Consider the following 21884-nt stretch of genomic DNA (forward strand, 5'->3'; position numbering starts at 1 on the left):
TAGCCTTTGTGTTGGTAATGAGCAGTGCATCTGAGTAGAAGCAGACACAGATCTTCCAGGAGCTCTGTTGATCCAAGTCTGCCCAGGAACCAGGGTGGTGAAGCCAAGCCACCCATACTAGCGGCTTTTCCATAGCAATACCTGAAGAGTTCTTGTAACTCAGTGCTTTAAAATGATTTAAGAAAAAAAAAAAAAGAGGATGGGGAAAAACTGAACTCAAGCAATGGAATGCACCACATACCACCACTAAACAGTTCACGCACACATAAAATACAATTCACACGTGGGTAGAATCAGAGTCTAAGTCAGGCCTAGATACCCATCCCTCCTCAAAAGTTCAGTGAGGGTCTTCCCTGATGGTCCAGTGGATAAGACTCTGCACTCCCAGTGCAGGGGACCTCTATTCAATCCCTGGTCATGGAACTAGATCCCACATGCTACAATTAAAGAGTTTGCATGTTGCAACTAAAGAGCTCATATGCTGCGATGAAGACCAAAGTCCCAAGTGCCACAACTAAGACCTGGAGGGGCCAAATAAGTAAATAAATTAAAAAAAAAAATTTTTTTTTTAAGTTGCCTGATGGTACTATGTCTAGAGGTTGTCTTGATCTCCAGGAAGCCCCATCTTCATTTGTTGATCAAGTCTTCATCTCACACTCAGTCTCACTCAAACTGGTCGTATCTTTTTTACCCCAAAACCAAAATTCTCAGGTCAGATACTTACAATTCACAGAAATTCACTACTTGCCTCATATTGAATTCACCACTGGGGCATTAGGACTCTAGACAGATTCTCACTGCAAAGACCATGAAAGTGTAGCTATGAGAGCAAACGTGACTCTCTTCCAACACCGTGGGCTCAGCTAATTGCTATCGCAGAATTTGTTCTGCCAAACCCCTTCCCCAACTATGAGGAGACTGGCATTCAGGATCATCCTACTTTTAGGCAAGAAAAAGAAAAACCTCCAGGTGAAACATACCTGAAAGACAGTTCTTAATTAGAAACATTTACCTTTCTCCTGCTCTTCTCCATCAAGCAATCCTTTGGATGCAAGACCAGAGGTTAAAGGAGAATCTTGTTTATTGCACTCACAAAGTCAGGCCTTGGGTAAGCATCCTGGAATAGTGGATAGGACCTGGGATTCTCAAGATCTATTTTAAATCCTGACTAGGGTAATTCCTTGCTGTGAGACCTGGGGCATGAGTCCAACCATATCCGAGACTTTGTTTTCTCATACTAACTGGAGCTGAAAATAATGCTTCTTCATTTGGAGGGTTGATGTGAAAAATGAACTAGGTATATGAGGAAACCTTGCAAAAGATTCTATAAATATTACCTGCTGTGTTTACATGGTCATTTGGTTTTTTGTATGATTATTATTAACTGTTTGGCCTCATTAACAAGTTATGTCCCCACAAGGTCAGTCGACATCACAGCCTTAACCCTTATAAGACATTTTTTCCCTTTGCATTTAAATAACATGTGAGGGTGGGATTTTCACACCCCAATCTTTGAAAATATAAAATAAATGTTTATATAGAAAGCAACTTTGCCATTTTGATGATTTTTGGTCAAATAAAAAAAAATGTTTCAAACCAGGTGTGTAGAACTGGGCAGAGGACTTGTTTATAAGAAAACCCACCTGCGCAATAATGTTTTGTGGTATTTATTTACCTTTCTCTCCTCCATCTTATAAAAGGGTTTTGAGAGAGTTTAAAATATAAGGCACAAAGATCAAAAAACTGAAAAATCATTGGCGTGGCATGCACGCTCAGTTATTTCCAATTCTTTTCAACACCATAGACTAGCCCACCAGGTTCCTCTGTCCATGGGATTCTTCAGGCAAGAATACTGGAGTGGGTTGTCATTTCCTCCTCCAGGGGATCTTCCTGACCCAGGGAGCGAGCCTGCATCTCTTGCATCTCCTGTATAGGCAGGCAAATTCTTTACTACTATACCATGGCCTGGGAAGCCTGAAAATCATTAAAATGAGTAAAAAGAGACAGAAAAATAAGTCAGTCTATGTTAAAGCAAATTTCTGCAGCTAAGCACAGAAGTTAGCTATGAGGCTACTGACAGTCAAAATAGGCAGGATTGTAAGTGATGTGGCTTTCCTTTTCATTAGAAAACCTCAGAAGGAGAAAGGCATTTCCTGACTAATTCTGGAAGAGATTTTTCACAGGAGTCTTCCCATGACTGATTTCAAACAACATAAAAGGTCTTCATAAAAGGTCTTCCAAACATGGCCACTTTTTATTGGTTATCTGCCCTATTGAGAGGGACTGTGAGTTTGGAAACCCAGTTTGAAAAATATGTTTGCTATTTGCAATAAACACTATTAACTCTTGACTCATTATATATCTTACTGTAATTTATATTTTCAGTAATGATGAACTTATATAATACAAGTTTTACAGCAAACTTGTTTTGTTTGTTTAAATCAGCTGAGATACATTGAGTTCTCACTATGAGCGAGGCAAACGCTAAGCCCTTTATCTATATTGACTCATTTAATGCTCCCCCAAATCTTATGATACATGGATTATTATCTCACTCATTTTACACATGAGAAAATTGAAGTGTACAGAGGTAAAGAATTTTTCCCAAGGTTATACAATGCGCAAGTCATCGTGGAGTTTGAACTTGAAACCAGTCCAAGGTTATCTGCCTTACCACTGTGCAAACTTACCTTACACACTTTCAGATAGTTTTTATAAGGACTTCAACTAACCATCAGATGAATGCAAAAGTGTATTACAGTTGATCGGAAAAGCAAGTTGCCAGTCAATACATATTCTATATTATACACTGAGAATTTATAAGAGCTTCATGTTATGGAGGGCTTCCCTGATGGCTCAGTGGTAAAGAATCTGCCTGCCAATGCAAGAGATGCAGGTTCTATCGCTGGGTCAGGAAGGTCCCCTGGAGAAGGAAATAGCAACCCATTCCAGTATTCTTGCCTGGGAAATCCCATGGACAGAGGAGTTTGGCAGGCTGCAGTCCATGGTGTCACATGGGGTCAGACACGACTTAGCAACTAAATAACAATAACAAAGTTTATGGAGGAAGAAAGGGATGTTATTCCTAGTCTGTCTGTTGCTGAGACTGAATAGCCAATCAGGGAACCTTAGGAGAAATGAAAACACTTCATCTGAAAGCTGGGTTCGAAGTCCCCTGGATGTCTGCTTTGCTTCTCTAGAACATCAAGTAGACCATCTCCCTTGTGCTACAAGTTTACCCTTCCAGAGTTAGAGCCCTGTGTTAAGTAAGATGTGTGACCTTCGCTTCCTGGTCCTTGCCCACAGTGAGGTCACCTCAGCAAGCTGGCGAGCATCACTGTGTACATTGATCACCGCCAGCAACACACATGTTATGATTTTAACTGACTTTCAGTCATCTAAAAAATGTTTTTAAGTTATTATGAAGGAGAACTAGATCATGGTGCTTTAAAATTCTACAATTGTATGATTCTATGACCCAGTCTTCTTCCCCTGGCAAATTTAACAAGGTTGTAAAAATTCCTCTTTCCGAAAATCTAAACAAAATATTATTTTATACGAGAACACCAAAGGTGGGATATCTCTTTTCTTTTGCCTTCTTCTCAAGTCAAGTCAAGTGAAAGTCACTCAGTCATGTCTGACTTTTAGCAAACCAGTGGACTACACAGTCCATGGAATTCTCTAGGCCAGAATACTGGAATGGGTAGCCTTTCCCTTCTCCAGGGGATCTTTCCAACCCAGACATTGAACCCATGTCTCCTGCATTGTAGGCGGATTCTTTACCAGCTGAGCCACAAGGGAAGCCCAGGAATACTAGAGTGGGTAGCCTATGCCTTCTCCACTGGATCTTCCCAACCTACGAATCAAACCGGGGTCTCCTACATTGCAAGTGGATTCTTTACCAACTGAGCTATCAGAGAAACCCTTTATAAGGGAAAACCTTTGGGGTAGCCTTTAGTTTTTATACTCATTTTTGAGGACACTAGAGGGCTTCTCAGGTGGGGCTTGTGTGGTAAAGAACCCAACTGCCAGTGCAGAAGACATAAGAATAAGGGTTCAGTTCCCTAGGATGGCAAATCCCCTGGAGGAGGGCATGGCAACCGACTCCATGGGGTCACAAAGAGTTGGACATGACTGAAGTGACTTAGCACAGCACAGCACACATGAGGACATTAGATAAATTAATACTCCAAAGTGTGAAGAAAGCTAAAGTATGTTGTCTAGAGTAAGAGGGAAAGAACTGCAAAGTTTATAAAATTATAAATTTTACCTGAAAAAGGAACAAAATGTGTGTCTTTTACTCCATCATTCAAAGGTACTGTCTTTGAAATGCAAAAGTCATCTTGACTTCTCTAACCATCTAACTCCCTGAATCTAATCATGCTAAGTCCTATAAAATTCTTCCTTCCTAAATCTCTCTCTGAGAGGCACTCAGAGAGTCCTCTGACTCTCCCATAGCATCTCTCACAATCTGTTTCATATTAAAGTTATTTACATCTATCTTCCATACTAGATCTTTTGGACTGGGGTGCCCTGGAGCCTTATTCGTCTTTGTATCTCAAGTAGCATGTAACACACAAGGTCTGTACTTCAAGTACCCTGTACTTCTCCGCTCCTCCCCCAACCCACACCCACACAGTGAGCACACACACGGAGTTGTTTCTCTCTTCTAAGCCTTTCTTTTTTATTCCTGTTCCTTTCGACCCAGTGTCCTCACCTCCTACCTTCTCTCCATTATGAAACCCTTCTTATCCTTTCAGCTCAACTTTTGTTCCCTATTACCACCCACACTTTTCCTGCAGGGTTCTATTCTCCGGATGAGAGCACAGCAAGTATCTCACACTGCCAGACTTTTTCCAGATCCTTCTTAGCTTTCTACCTGATTGTAAAGTTCTTGAGGGATGGAACCATATCATCTTCATCCTTCTAGTCTGCACAGCACCCGCTACAGTGATATGAACACTCAAAACGACTTGTGAAATGGAACTAACTTGAATCATAAGGACCAAACTCAAGAGTAATGTTCCTGAGGTAAGAGATAGATGGACCCCTGGGCTGGACAGCTGGAGTTTGTCAGATGGAGTAAAATTCAAGCTTTGTTATTACCCAGACACCCCAAGGGCAAAACTAATGGCAGAAGCTGAGCTTTGCTAAAATAAAAAGATAAGGTTCCCACCCCTGAAGTCAAGGAAGACTTCCCTGTCGGCACATGCACAGGAAGGCTTCTTGGGGTCAGAAAAGAAATGGGCCCCACCCCATAATAAGTGTGGACATCCATACACATGACTCTGCAGTAGGATCCACCTTAGAAAAGTTGTGAACACATCTTAGGAAGGGTCCAAGGCCCAGTCAGTTGTGAAGAAAGAAACAAAATAATTGGCCAAATATAAATATAGACCTGGAAGAACTGTCCTATATTAGTGATTTAAATCACCTTCCTACTGCACCCCTCCCCACTCAGGAAGCCCATATTCCTCCTCAGGTATGTATTTCTGCCTTGCTTCTGACTTATTGCATTCCTCCTCCATCAGGACACCCCACATTCCTCACTGGGGGTGCATGTCTGCCTTGCTTCTGTCTTAAATAAACTGTTTCTCTGTGTACTCTCTCATACAGAGCATTGGCACTTCAGCTTCAGCATCAGTTCTTCCAGTGAATATTCAGGGTTAATTTCCTTTAGGACTGACTAGTTTGATCTCCTTGCTGTCCAAGGGACACTCAAGAGTCTTCTCCAGCACCACAGTTTGAAAGCATCAATTCTTCCATGCTCAACCTTCTTTATGGTCCAACTCTTACATCCATACATGACTACTGGAAACACCATAGCTTTGACTGTATGGACCTTTGTTGGCAAAATGGTATCTCTGCTTTTTAATACATTATCTAAGTTTGTTATTATCTAAGAACTGACTCATTGGGAAAGGCCCTGATGCTAGGAAAGATTGAAGGCAGGAGGAGAAGGGGACGACAGAGGATGAGACAGTTGGATGGCACTGCCGACTCGATGGACATGAGTTTGAGCAAGCTCCGGGAGTTGATGGACAGGGACGCCTGGCACGATGCAGTTCATGGGGCTGCAAAAAGTCAGACATGACTGAGCAACTGAACTGAACTGAACTGAACTGAACTGAACTGAACTGAAGTCTGTCATAGCTTATCTTCCAAGGAGCAAGCGTCCTTTAATTTCATGGCTGCAGTCACCATCTGCAGTGATTTTGGAACCCAATAAAGGAAAATCTGTCACTGTTTCCATGTTTTCCTCCTCTGTTTGCCATGAAGTGATGGGACCTGATGCCACAGTCTTAGTTTTTTGAATGTTGAGTTTTAAGACCGCTTTTTCACTCTCCTCTTTCACCTTCACCAAGAGACTCTTCAGTTCCTTTTCATTGTCTGCCATTAGAATGGTATCATCTGCATGTCTGAGGCTGTTGATATTTCTCCAGGCAATCTTGATTCCAGCTTTTGCTTCATCCAGTCAGGCATTTCACATGATGTACTCTGCATAGAAGTTAAATAAGTCGGTGACAATATACAGCCTTGTCATACTCTTTTCCCAATTTTGCACCAGTCCATTGTTCCATGTCTGGTTCTAACTCTTGCTTCTTCACCTTCATATAGGTTTCTCAGGAGACAGATAAGGTGGTCTGGTATTCCCATTTCCCACAGTTTGTTGTTATCTACGCAGTTGAAGGCTTTAGCGTAGTCAGTGAAGCAGAAGTAGATGTTTCACTGGAATTCCCTTGCTTTCTCTATGACCCAATGGATGTTGGCAATTTGATCTCCGGTTCCTCTGCCTTTTCTAAATCCAGCTTGTACATCTGGAAGTTCTTGGTACACATACAGCTGAAATTTAACTTGAAGAATTTTGAGCATAAACTTGCTAGCATATGAAATGAGCACAATTGTACAGTAGTTTGAACATTCTTTGGCATTGCCTTTCTTTGGTATTGGAATGAAAACTATCCTTTCCAGTCCTGGGGCTACTGCTGAGTTTTCCAAATTTGCTGACAATATTGAGTGCAGCACTTTAATAGCATCATCTTTAAGGATTTGAAATAGCTCAGCTGGAATTCCATCACCTCTACTGGCTTTGTTTGTAGTAATATTTTCTAAGGCCCACTTGACCTCACACTCTAGGATGTCCAGCTCCAGGTAAGTGACCACACCATTGTGGTTATCTGGGTCATTAAGACCTTTTTTGTATAGTTCTTCTGTGTACTCTTGCCACCTCTTCTTAACCTCTTCTGCTTCTGTTAGGTCCTTGCTGTTTCTTTCGTTTATTGTGCCCATCTTTGCATGAAATTTTCCCTTTAGTTAAGTTCAGTTGCTCAGTCGCGTCCAACTCTTTGCGACCCCATGGACTGCAGCATGCCAGGCCTCCCTGTCCATCACCAACTCCCAGAGTCTACCCAAACTCATGTCCATTGAGTCAGTGATGCCATCCAACCTCATCCTCTGTCATCCCCTTCTCCTCCTGCCTTCAATCTTTCCCAACATCAGGGTCTTTTCAGATGAGTCAGCTCTTCGCATCAGGTGGCCAAAGTACTGTAGTTTCAACTTCAACATCAGTCCTTCCAATGAACACTCAGGACTGATCTCCTTTAGTATCTCGCTTGAGATCTTCAGTTTTCTTGAAGGGATCTCTAGTCTTTCCCAGTTTATTGTTTTCCTCTGCTTCTTTGCATTGTTCACTTAAGAAGGCTTTCTTATCTCTCCTTGCTATTCTCTGGAACTCTGCATTCAGTTGGGTACACCTTTCCCCTTCTCCTATGTCATTAGCTTCTCTTCTATTCTCAGCTATTTGTAAGGTCTCCTCAGACAACCACTTTGTCTTCTTGCATTTCATTTTCTTTGGGATGGATTTGGTCACTGCCTCCTATACAATTTTATGAACCTCCATCAATATTTCTTCAGGCACTCTGTCTAGCATATCTAATCCCTTGAATCTATTCATCACCTCCACTGTATAATCATAAGGGATTTGATTTAGGTCAAACCTGGCTTCCCCGGTGGCTCAGAGGTTAAAGCATCTGCCTGGAATGCGGGAGACCCGGGTTCGATCCCTAGGTTGGGAAGATCCCCTGGAGAAGGAAATGGCGACCCACTCCAGTACTCTTGCCTGGAGAATCCCATGGAGGGAGGAGCCTGTTAGGCTACTAGTCCATGGGGTCGCAAAGAGTCGGACATGACTGGGCGACTTCACTCACTCACAGAATGGCCTAGTGGTTTTTCCTACTTTCTGCAATTTAAGCCTAACTTTTGCAAAAAGAAGCTCATGATCAATTCCTGGGCAGGAAACTAAGATCTCTCCAGTATCATTCATTGCTCTCCCTCCACGATCATTCACTTTAAGCAATTATCCTGAATTTCTCAGACCAGTTGCCAGAAGAGCAGTTAGGACCATTCACCTATTGTTATATGTCACCCAGTGCCTTGGATACATGAACGCTGAGTTGAGGACAAACATGAACAAGGCTTCTCTGATAGTTCAGCTGGTAAAGAATCCACCTGCAATGCAGGAGACCCTGGTTTGATTCCTGGGTCAGAAAGATCCCCTGGAGAAGGGAAAGGCTACCTACTCCAGTATTGTGGCCTGGAGAATTCCATGGACTGTATAGTCCATGGGGTCGCAAAGAGTTGGACATGACTGAACGACTTTCACATGAGCCTGAATCAACAGGAAACCCATTTCAAGAAATCTGACTGCACTATGGGTTACACAGCCCAGTGGCAACATGAGAGAAGAAGGGAAAAGACCAAGCCTAATGCTCATAGAAATTCATAAGCAGAAACTTAAGAAATACCACAAAAGGAGCCACATGTTGTTTTCCAGTAAATCATCAGCAACTCTGTTGGGAGGAGCCCAAGATGTTGCTCCATGGCAGGACATCAGAGGAACTCAGTTGCCCTTAAGAACATGTCTTATGTTCTCTTTAATGACATGGAAACTCCTGGAACACCGGCCTCTCGGCCCCTCAGGTAGCTTCAACCCTTACTTCTGAAAAGTCTTCAGGAAGAAGGACATAACTCATCCGCAAGCACCGAAGCTATTCCCCTGGTCTCCAAAACATGATATTAATCTTCCATTTTTATGTGCACTACAATTTAAAAAATCTGCCCCTCAGATATTTGATAGCTGGACAGATGATTCCATAATTCTTTACTCAGATGAAAAGAAAAGGTTGTGTGAAATCTTCGGGTGGAATTTCCACACCTTCCTTTTTTATTTGGTCAGATTAAAATGGTTTCAGTATTTTTAGAGAGGGTTCCTCTTAAGAAGATGCAAATTTATACCATCTTTCCACATTCTTAGGATCATATGCTCTGCTGAAAATCCACACTCTGCTTCAGTTACACACGCGTAATTCTTCTTGACCTAGATGGAGCGAAATACTCACAGAAAACTGAGAATTCAGATCAGCTTGAAAGCCAAGGAAAGAAAGTTAATGTCTTGCATGTCATTCCCATGTACAGGATTCTTGGGGACTTTTTTTTTTTTTAATTGTGCCTTCTCTTCCAACAAAAATAAGCTCCTTTTCATTTCTTATTATAGTCTAGGAAAGATCCACACTTAAAGGGAGAGATTGCAATTTTGAGAGACACATGTGGAAATCACTTCCATGATGGCAATTTCCTGAACTGTTTTCAAAAGCCCTTTTTTGGCTTAAAGAGTCTGTGGAGCCCTTTTAAGATTTTATACAAAGAAGCTGATCAGTTCCATCATGTTGTGATAAAATTAGAGCCCATATTGCTTAGCTGGACAGACCTTACACACAGAAGCTCTCTTCTCTTAGAGATGGGGTATAATTGTCTTGAGGGAAAATCACTTCTGGAGGATTTAAAATGAGGCAGGAAGGGCATGGAGTGAAGACAGAGACTTGAACCTCCTTTGCAGAAATTCAAAGATTCAAAGAGAATATTCTGACTCCCTTGTTGCGAGCCCTGTTTTGATTCTCACATTTAGGGAAGTCATTTCAGTGAGGAAATGACTGGTTTTCTCTCCTCTTCTTTGCGTGAGTTCTCAGTTGCCTAGCTGTGTCAGACTATTTGCAACTCCATAGAGTGTCGCCCACCAGGCTCCTCTGTCCATGGAATTTTCAGGCAAGAATACTAGAATGGGTTGACATTTTCTTCTCCAGGGGATCTTCCTGACCCAGGGATCAAACCTGTGTCTCTTGTATTGGCAGGCAGATTCTTTACCACTGAGCCACCAGGGATTCCCTAAGGCTGAAGGGCTGAGGACTCAATGCATGGTGATTCCTGGATTACCAATGTAATTCTCCATTTGACAAAGCCCTCAGGCTTTACCCAATATCATGACTTTTTTGGCCTGATCGCAAATAAATCCCAGATCACTTCTCAGGTCACAGGATATCTAGGGCAAATGGAAGTAGCTAAGAGACTTTTCTGCATTCAGAGGCTGGGTCTTCTTACCCATACCTGCCTCCTTGATATGAAGACATCTTATTTTCGTGACTGGCACCTGTTTCTCTTGCTCAGAAAGTCACCAACTTTAAGCGGTTCTGCTTTTCTTTGGGGAATTTCCTTCCTGGTTCATGAAAGAAGAGAGGAATTTTTGTCTAATAGTGATATGTGCATTAGCTTCTGAAATTTTTGAGGCCATGGTGATGGGGTCATAGCCAAATATAACTTTCATGGGTCATACAGGCAATTTTGCCTTCATGGCTCCTTCTTCCATGGACAAAAATATAAAAATCAGTGGACTTCCCTGGTGGCCCAGTAGCTAAGACTCCAGGCTCCCAATGCAGGGGGCCTGAGTTCAATCCCTGGTTGGGGAACTAGATCCCCCATGTCACAATTAAGAGCTCTCATGACATAACAAATACCCAATGCATCCAAATAAACAAATAATTTTTAAAAAATAAAAATCATATTTTGCTATAAAAAATGTATATATTGCTATTAAATATTAAAATATTTTCTTCTATTGTAAAGTTTATTTTCTTCTTCTAATTTAATAAAAGAAACATATTTTATGTGCCCTTAAAACCATCATGAATCCCAGGCCCTATACCTACTGGGTAAGTCAGCTTTGATAGCAAATACTTTTTACTACTTGGCCGGTTGTGTGCGTGCATGCTAAATGGCTTTAGTTGTGTCCAACACCTTGCAATCCCATGGACTGTAGCCCACCATGCTCTTCTGTCCATGAGATTTTCCAGGCAAGAATACTAGAGTGGGTAGCCATTTCCTCCTCCAGGGGATCTTCCCAACCCAGGGATCAAACTCGCATCTCTTTTGTCTCCTGCATTGCAGGTGGATTCTTTACCACTGAGCCACTGGGGAAGCTGTAACTTGAATGGATATGATTCTCAAATTCGATCCTGGAGTTGGCTGGGTGGGGCCTCAACTTCTTCCAGTGGAAGATGACAGGATTTGAACTTTCTAACAGAAGCAAAAGATATTAAGAAGAGATGGCAAGAATACACAGAAGAACTGTACAAAAAAGATCTTCACAACCCAGATAATCATGATGGTGTTATCACTCACCTAGAGCCAGACATTTTGAAATGTGAAGTCAAGTGGGCCTTAGAAAGCATCACTATGAACAAAGCTAGTGGAGATGATGGAATTCCAGTTGAGCTATTTCAAATCCTAAAAGATGATGCTGTGAAAGTGCTGCACTCAGTATGGCAGCAAATGTGGAAAACTCAGCAGTAGCCACAGGACTGGAAAGGTCAATTTCCATTCCAATCCCGAAGAAAGAAAATGCAAAACAATGCTCAAACTACCGCACAGTTGCACTCATCCCACACACTAGCAAAGTGATTCTCAAAATTCTCCAAGCCAGGCTTCAATAGTACATGAACTGTGAACTTCCAGATGTTCAAGCTGGATTTAGAAAAGGCAGAGGAACCAAAGATCAAATTGCCAAGATCCAAGAAAAAGCAAGAGAGTTCCAGAAAAACATCTATTTCTGCTTTATTGACTACACCAAAGCCTTTGACTGTGTGGATCACAACAAACTGTGGAAAATTCTTAAAGAGATGGGAATACCAGACCACTTGACCTGCCTCCTGAGAATCTGTATGCAGGTCAAGAAGCAATAGACAGAACTGGACAACAGTTCTAGTTCCAAATGGAACAACAGACTGGTTCCAAATCAGGAAAGGAGTATGTTAAGGCTATATACTGTCACCCTGCTTATTTAACTTCTATGCAGAGTACATCATGAGATTGCTGGACTGGATGAAGCACAAGCTGGAATCAAGATTGCTGGGAAAAATATCAATAACCTCAGATATGCAGATGACACTACCCTTATAGCAGACAATGAAAAGGAACTAGAGAGCCTCTTGATGAAGGTGAAAGAGAAGAGTGAAAAAGCTGTCTTAAAACTCAACATTTAGAAAACTAAGATCATGGCCTCTGGTCCCATCACTGCATGGCAAATAGATGGGGAAACAATGGAAACAGTGAGAGACTTTATTTTGGGGGGCTCCAAAATCACTACAGATGGTGACTGCAGTCATGAATGTAAAAGACACTTGCTCCTTGGAAGAAAAGTTATGACCAACCTAGACACCATATTAAAAAGCAGAGACATTACTTTGCCAACAAATGTCCATCTAGTCAAAGCTATGGTTTTTTCAGTAGTCCTGTATGGATGTGAGAGTTGAACTATAAAGATAGCTGAGCACTGAAGAATTGTTGCATTTGAACTGTGGTGTTGGAGAAGACTCTTGAGAGTCCCTTGGACTGCAAGGAGATCCAACCAGTCCATCCTAAAGGAAATCAGTCCTGAATATTCATTGGAAGGACTCTTGCTAAGCTGAAACTCCAATACTTTGGCTACCTGATGCAAAGAACTGACTCATTTGAAAAGACCTTGATGCTGGGAAAGATTGAAGGCAGCAGGAGAAGGGGATGGCAGAGGATGAAATGGTTGGATGGTACCACCAACTTGATGGACATGAGTTTGAGTAAGGTCCAGGAGTTGGTGATAGACAGGGAGGCCTGGTATGCTGCAGTCCACGGGGTCTCAAAGAGTCAGACATGACTGAGTGACTGAAATGAACTGAGCCTACAATATTTCCTTGACTGTCCCCCTAACCTGTGGAGTTAGCATTATTATTCCTATTTTCACAGACTCAGAAATTTTTAAGTCATTTTCCTAAATTGCCTCATCTGGTCATTGACAGTATTTCTTGGGAAAGTGAAAAGAATGAGCAGCAACAATTACCAAGTTACCCTGTATTGAGTGTTTCACACACAGTCCGCCATTTGATTCCCAACAGCTGGGAGGTGATACCTGAAATGTCCATCCAAGCTAGCCAGCCGAAGGAGAACCTGGTCAGGGGTGAGGGTATAAGTGTCACTACGAAAAGTTGGGAAAACCTAACACTAAGTCCAAAAGATAGAAGCCCGGTTCCAAGCAACAGTCAAGGGCCAATGGTACTGATGAATTTATTTGTAAGTCAGCAATGGAGAAACAGACATGGAGAACAGACTTATGGACTTGGGGAGAGGGGAGGAAAGGGTGAGATGTATGGAGAGAGTAACGTGGAAACTTACATTATCATATCTAAAATAGATAGCCAGTGGGAATTTGCTGTATGTCTCAGGGAATTCAAACAGGGGTTTTGTATCAACCTAGAGGAAGGGGATGGGGTGGGAGATGAGAGGGAGGTTCAAGAGGGAGGGGACATATGTATACCTACGGCTGATTCATGTTGATGTTTGACAGGAAACAACAAAATTCTGTAAAGAAATTATCCTTCAATTTAAAAATAAAATTTTTTTTTTAAGTCAAGGGCCTCAAGACACATAAGAGCCTGGGGAAAATGGGAAGACTAGTGACCTGTAGCTGGAGCTAGGCCAGCATGCCCAAGGACCCGCCTGTTAGAAAAAAGACAAAAGAGAAACTAGATCATTGCCTTCCCATTTTGCAGCTGTAGAAACTGAGACATGAGGGCCTTCAGTAGTTTCAGGTCACACACCTAAGTGGAAAAACTGCATGTGGCTTGTAATGCCACATCCATCCACAGAGCAGACATCTATAGTAACACTAAATCTCCATTCTGAGCATGGCCTGCGGCCTCCAAAGAAGATATCCCACCCAGCAATCCCACTACTGGGCATATACCCAGATAAGACAAAAACTTTAATTTGAAGAGATACATGTATCCCAGTGTTCACTGCAACACTACTCAACAGTAGCCAAGACATGGACGCAACCTAAATGTCCATTAGCAGAGGAATGAATAAGGAAGATGTGGTATGCATACACAACGGCATATTATTCAATCATAAGAATGAAATAATGCCATTTGGAGCAGCATGGATGGACCTGGAGATTATCATACTAAGTGAAGTAAGTCAGAGAAAAACAAATATGATATCACTTACATATGGAATTTTTAGAAGTGATATAAATGAACTTATTTAAAAGACAGACTCACAGACATAGAAAACAATTTAGGATTATCAAAGGGGAAGGGAAGAGGGAGGAATAAATTAGGAGTTTGGGACTAACAGATATACACTACTATATAGAAAATAAACAACAAAGGTCTACTGTACAGCACAGGGAAATATTTTCAGCATCTTGTAATAACCTATAAAGAAAAAGAATCTGAAATATATATATATGAATCACTTCGCTGTAAACCTGAAACAAACACAACATTACAAATCAACTATACTCCAATTAAAAAAAAAAAGATATCCCATTCTTTTGAGCAAGCTATTACACAAAAACATGCCAAATTGGTCTCTGCTAAGTTGAATAATTGTGCATGTATCCCCAATACAATACTTATGGCTTAAACTCACAAGGAAACTCATAGCCCTAGCCAGCATTCTATGTTCAATGGATACACAGAAGCAAGGGAGAAAGGTACAATTTCCGCTTTATATCTGGTCAAAGAAAAACTTGGGAGAAAATGGAGAGAAAGACGCAGAGAAACCTGACCATTCAGTCTGCAGTAAAAAGACAAAAAGGGGCCTCAGGCATTTTAAGTCATCTATGTATTATGTGTTTGACATTTCCCAATCAATGGAAGCCCTCAGGATCCCCGTTTCTGTGGAAGGAGCTGTCTCTAATACTGGCTGGAGGGAAATTGTCTGAATGAGAGTCCATTTCCGCTGCCTGCCTCCAGCCACTTTTCTGAATCCGAGTGGCCAACCGCCTGCTTATAGCACAGAAAACAAAGTGCTACAAGAGTGGTGATTAGAATGGGCTGGCCAGACATGACGGCCACGCAGAGCCACAGCTCAAAAATTAACCGTATAAGGTCTCTTCCACTCATGCCAATGACCGATTTTAGAAATGAAATCCAGTTCACTAGGTTTGTTTCCTAAAAATCTCGATTTCTGTTATAGAATTTTATGCATTTCCACAAATGCTCTGTGTATCTATTCTTTTTATGCAGTTTTCCTAAAAGTCACTCATAGACCTAGGGAAACTTTCATCCTAGTGTCATAACCATCCAGATATGTCACCTGATTAATTCAGTCATTTAATTGCAAATCCAAGCAGGAAGAGTCCTTTTTTTCCTCTCTTTTTTTAAAATATTTATTGGAGTATAGCTGATTAACATTATTGTGTTAGTTTCAGGTGTACAACACAGTTAATCAGTTATAATATATACAGATATCCACTCTTTTTTAGATTCTTTTCCCATATAGGTGATTACAGAGTACAAAGTAGAGTTCCCTGTGTTATACAGTAGGTCCTTATTAGTTATCTGGAGAAGAAAATGGCAACCCACTCCAGTATTCTTGCCTGGAGAATCCTAGGGATGGGGGAGCCTGGTGGGCTGCCGTCTATGGGGTTGCACAGAGTCGGACACGACTGAAGCGACTTAGCAGCAGCAGCAGCAGCAGTATCTATACGTCAGTACCAATCTCCCAATTTGTCCCTCCCCCATGCTTACCCCCAGTAATCAAAAGTTTGCTTTATACATCTGTGACTCTATTTTACCAGACCACCTGACCTGCCTCTTGAGAAACGTGTATGCAGATCAAGAAGCAACAGTTAGAACTGGATATGGAACAACAGACTGGTTCTAAATTGGAAAAGGAGTACATCACGGCTATATAACTGTCACCCTGCTTATTTAACTTATATCCAGAGTACATCATGTGAAATGCCAGGCTGGATGAAGCACAAGCAGGAATCAAGATTGCTGGGAGAAATATCAATTACCTCAGATATGCAGATGACACCACACTTATGGCAGAAAAGAACTTAAGAGCCTCTTGATGAAAGTAAAAGAGGAGAGTGAAAAAGTTGGCTTAAAACTCAACATTCAGAAAACTAAGATCATGGCATCCAGTCCTATCACTTCATGGCAAATAGATGGGGAAACAATAGAAACAGTGAGAGACTTTATTTTCCTGGGCTCCAAAATCACTGCAGATGATAACTGCAGCCATGAAATTAAAAGACACTTGCTCCTTGGAAGAAAAGTTATGACCAACCTAGACACCATATTAAAAAGCAGAGACATTATGTTGCCAACAAAGGTCCATTTAGTCAAAGCTATGGTTTTTCCAGTAGTCATGTATGGATGTGAGAACTGGACTATAAAGAAAGCTGAGCACTAAAGAATTGATGCTTTTGAACTGTGATGTTGGAGAAGACTCTTGAGAGTCCCTTGGACAGCAAGGAGATCCAACCAGTCCATCCTAAAGGAAATCAGTCCTGAATATTCATTGGAAGGACTCTTGCTAAGCTGAAACTCCAATACTTTGGCTACCTGATGCAAAGAACTGACTCATTTGAAAAGACCCTGAAGCTGGGAAAGATTGAAGGTAGGTGGAGAAGGGAATGACAGAGGATGAGATGGCTGGATGGCATCACTGACTCGATGGACATGAGTTTGAGTAAGCTCCAAGAGTTGGTGATGGACAGGGAAGCTTGGCATGCTGCAGTCCATGGGGTCACAAAGAGGCAGATACGACTGATTGACTGAACTGAACTGACTCTATTTCTGTTTTGTAAATAAAGTTCATTCATACTCTCTTTGTAGATCCCACGTATAAGGGAGAGGCCTTCTATTGAAAGTCTACCCACTCTAACTCAGCTAACATACTAAGTGATGTAGCTTAATCACTCAAGAGCTATGTCACATCTGGAAATGCACAAATGAATTTTTCACAAGTCAGACAAATCCCTGGAGCCTGGTAAGAAGTTTTAAGAGCCAAGAGGAGACACAAAGCCCCATTCTCAACAGCTTTCAGAAGGAGAGGTGGATCCTAGCCTCTGTGTCAGAGTGCTTTTCCTTGTGTGATTGCTGGTTGAATACAGTTCCAGTAGGAAGCCAGGAGGAGGACAGGGCAGAGCCACTGTAATTATAACTATAGGAGTTTGAGAGCTCCCTCCTGGGAGACCCCAAGAGCTTTGCAAAGTTGATCCTGGCCCAGTCCCTGTCTCCATACAAAACAGAACCTGAGTGGTCCCACAAACCAGAATTTCAGCTCTCCTGAAACCTGATGTTCATTTACCGAAGCATTTATTTTACATCTGCTAGCATATGTAAATCTCAGCTTTGGCACTGGATCACAACTACAGCCTGGGAACACTTAATGTACTAACATCCACATAAAATAGGAAAGCATCCACCACCACCAAGACGATCTACAGAGTCTTCTCAAGGCAGTTGGCCCACAGATGCTCAGCCTGCCCTGACACTGTTTACTTGACGTTCAAGTTGGGATCTGAATTCTAACAGGCCATCCAATGACACATTAACATTTCATAACGACTCTGTGTGTGTGTATATATCTGCACTCGTGAATTTTTGGAGAAGAGGAGGAATTGAAGTCATAGCTGACAACATCTAAAACCTCAGGCTGTGTCCCAGCTGCTCCAGCTGGCACTCAACCCATCAGCAAGGAATTCGAGAACATCACATTTTCAAGGAGTCCATTTTCAGCGTGCACTCTGGCATCTTAGCATGCTCTCTTGGAAAGCAAAGTCAATCTTAGGTCACCATTTCAATGTAGCTCCCTTTGTACTAAATCCTACTTTCAGGAAAATTCTTGCCATGGTTCACTGGTGTTTAACCTATCATATAATATCCAGGTTTACTGTGTTAGAAGAAGCAGAACAGTATTAAGCTTTTTCCCACAAGCCTGTGATTGCATTTGACCTAGTAACCTGTATTAGATTAACATTTATTCTACAACTGCACAGCAAGCCCTGCACCTTGGTGAGCTACAGTTTATAGAGGACACTAACCATTTTTACAAGTGGAGCAGGAAAAGGGAATTGAATCTGAGGGAGTAATTCCAGGCAAGTATGTTGCTGCAGCAGTTAAATTGTTTATACGAGGAGTAGGGGAATTACTTCTGACTGACCTCTCTTTTTATCTGCTTAAAGACAAAGTGCAGGTCTCCATCACTGGGGCAAACTCTGGGGAATGCAGCTTTAAAATGTATAGGAGTCATAGGGCCCCACCAATCCACCAATGAGGAGCAGCTTCAAAGGCAAAGCTGAGCAGGAATGTAAACAAAATAGAGTCTCCGGGATTAGGACATTTTAACAGTAGCCAGGGTTCAAATGTTCTGCCATCCCCCCTCTCGCAGGCCCTCCAGGTCAGGTGGGACCCAAGCGAAACACAAGTTCAGGATGGGAACAGACTTTCCTATCACAGATATTTTGATGGAATGGCCTCTTGGTTTGCCTTGGCCCCAGCTCAGTGTGTGGCAGATTCATTAAGGAACAAGTCAGGCTTTGAGGGAAGCTGAAAATGGCAATGAGGGATTGGTGCAGGCATCTGTTTGGGACCAAAAAAAAAAAAAAATCCATGAGGAAACAATTATCAGGAAATCAGAATCAGAACTGTCTAAGCATCCACCCAAAATAACAATGAGAAGAGGTCACTCCACATTATACAGTATCATGTAATGCGATCCAATTTACTATTTCAGTGAACGCTGCATTCACCCGCACATCTGGGATACTGGGAGATGTTCCTCCTAACAGAGGCTGAGGGAAGCTGTTTCAATGTGTTGGGCTCCTCCAAGAATGTCCAATGGTGCCTTGAGGTGAAGCAAGCGACACAGCACTAAAGAAAAAGCAACATACCTACACTTGAAAATGACAAGAAGAGAGTGCTAACACATCCCTCATCACATGTCCCTCCCATGGAAAAAGATGCGCCAGGAGTGTTTCACAATTCCCCTGTTTCTTTGTCTACTTGGTAACTTCGTCTCAATTTGCAATGGAACGCTCCAGAAGTTTCTGAGTATTCGGGCATGCTCATTAAAAGTGCCTAAAAAGAGTGTTCTAAACAATACCCAGCCTCCTCTGCAGACACTGAATCAGAGTCAGCCAGAATGAGGCACCATTTTGTGTACCTTGGACTCATGAATGATCTCAGCTGAGGACCAATGCTCTAGAACCCAGGGAATGTGAAAAATCTACCAAATGGGGGTCTGTTGAAGAGGTGTCAATCAGAGCTCAGTCACAGCTATTTAGGCCCAGCAGCACTGCCAAAGCTGACCCTGTTCTATTTAGGAATCAGTTCAATTAAAGGTTGGTGAAACATTGGCTTCTACACCGCAGTCAATAGGTGCAGTTCCGCAGCTGTCAGTGTTGTGTGGGAACTTGGCGCCGGAGCTGCCTGCCCTCTAAGATTTCCCTTCCCATCATCTGGGAAGGGAGGTGGGTCTTCATGTATCAAGCTGTCACTGCTTGCGTGCCCCATCACCAGCACCCCAATTTGGGACTTGGCAGGCCTTTTTAAGCTGCTTCATTCAGAACAACAGGAAGGTATTTCTTAAATTCTCCACCAGAAGCCTGGATGGCTTCTCTAATCAGATGCCCTAGAAGGGGTTGCTTTTTGTTTTGTTTTCTTTGTGTGGGGCTAGGAAAGAATACGGACAGGTAAAAGAGGGGCAGTTCGAGGCAGGTGAGAAGGGAGAAATAAACAACGTGCACCTGGGAATTTTAAAAAGCAGCAATGAACGAGCTCTGAGTCTGGGATAAGAATGGAATCTGCCCTGGAGATGCCACCTACAAACAGGCCTGAACACAGAGCAAAAACAGCTCAGCTGGAGCAATGCCTGACAATAAGATGAGCACTGGCGTGAAAAATGTGCATGTGCAAATGCCCTACTTTTAAGCCCATTTACTCCAGTGGGTGATCAGAGAAGATTCCAGAAAACCAAAGGAGGTGGCTAAATGTACAGGATGGATGTGATTTTCATTATGTCCCTCACCAGCTAGTACCAGAGCCTTGGCCTGATTCTCCCACCTGGAGTGTTCAGAGCAAGAGAATGACACCAAAGAATATGTTTTAGGGACAGATAATCCTGCAGTCAATAGGCTAAGGGAGCTTTCACTTAAATTCACCTCAATCCTAGGCATTTTAACTCTATAGGTGACCTCACTCCTACTAGTTTACCCTTTGGAGGAAAACAGGAGAAGGATTGAAAAACCTGAACACTGCTAGTAGAAACAGAAACAGCTCTGAGCAGACGTCTGCAAGGTTGTATCATTTCAAAGCCACCATGCAGAGTGCCTCCTAACTACACATACGTGCCACAAATAGGCAAAGGTAAGTGAATGTTCACCCTCTTCTGTATTTATACATGCAAATGCTTACCCAGATATACCCATATTTACACAATTACAATCTCTTCCCTGGTGGCTCAGATGGTAAATCGTCTGCCTACAATGCGGGAGACCCGGGTTTAATCCCTGGGTTGGGAAGATCCCCTGGAGAAGGAAATGGCAACCCACTCCAGTATTCTTGCCTGGAGAATCCCATGGACAGAGGAGCCTGGTAGGCTACAGTCAGTCCATGGGGTCACAAAGAGTTGGCCACGACTGAGCAACTTCACTTCACTTTCACACAGTTACAAAGTAGATGAGTGATCATGGTAGTGGGGCAATGAAGTGCAGAGTCTCAGAATTCAAACCAGAAAAGACTTATGCAATTCAAAACAAATGATCCAATTCAATTCCCTCGTTTTACAGACAGGGAAATTAAGCCTAGGAGAAGTAGCAAGTAACTTGTCCAAGGTCACACATCACCTCCTAGGAACTGAGTCCAAACTGCAACCCCCTCCCCTTTCTCTCTGTGTGGTGTTCCTCCTGCAGTACCACACTGACTCCTTGAGAAAAAAGGGTGGAAAACGTGACTTCAGACGTCACCCTGTTAGTATCAGGACGAATTATAAAGCATCCAGAGCAGCCTCTTTAGATGGTGTGCAGAACGTCAAGTTGTCGGCTGTGTGTAATGCATCCATTGTGCTGGAGTCTCTAGTGTTAATTACCTCTGTGAGATACAATATGGCTTCATGCAGCTTTGGAATCTGTATCCTTCATTAACCGTTTCCCCATTAACCTTGACTGGAATCACATTCCCCCTCTAACCGGTAAGATGTGTTTTATTTGTAAGCATTCCCATTTTCTCTTTGAAATCATTCTCATATTCTTATTTCATTGTAAATGGTCCTGCTTGCAATAAAGTGCCATTGAATGTATTTACTATTTGCTGCTTAATTTTGTCCTGTTGGAAGGAGACTGATGTCCGCTCCAACAATAGTTAATATACCTTTGAGCACACACTGTGACCTTTCTCCTGCTCATGCCTGAATTCATTCTCAGATCTCATTAAACAGAAGAAATTATCTTTGGAAAGAGCAAAACCAGAAATTGTGCAGGTTTTGTGCTCAGCTATAGAGAAGAATTTGATTTAAATAGCCCCATGATGGCACACATGTAGAAAATAGAAGAGGATGAAATTTCCAGCTAAAATGGCCTGTTTTGTCTACCTACTGGGCAGTAAGTATTACATGCAATGGAGAGGATTTGAGTGGAGAGGATTTGAGTGATTTTGTGTACCTGTCCTACTTTGTATATTACAATATGCGAAGCCTTTCATTGATATACAAGCTTGTTACTT

This window comes from Oryx dammah, unplaced genomic scaffold, assembly GCF_014754425.2.
Source record: "Oryx dammah isolate SB20612 unplaced genomic scaffold, SCBI_Odam_1.1 HiC_scaffold_25, whole genome shotgun sequence".
Taxonomy (NCBI): Eukaryota; Metazoa; Chordata; class Mammalia; order Artiodactyla; family Bovidae; genus Oryx; species Oryx dammah.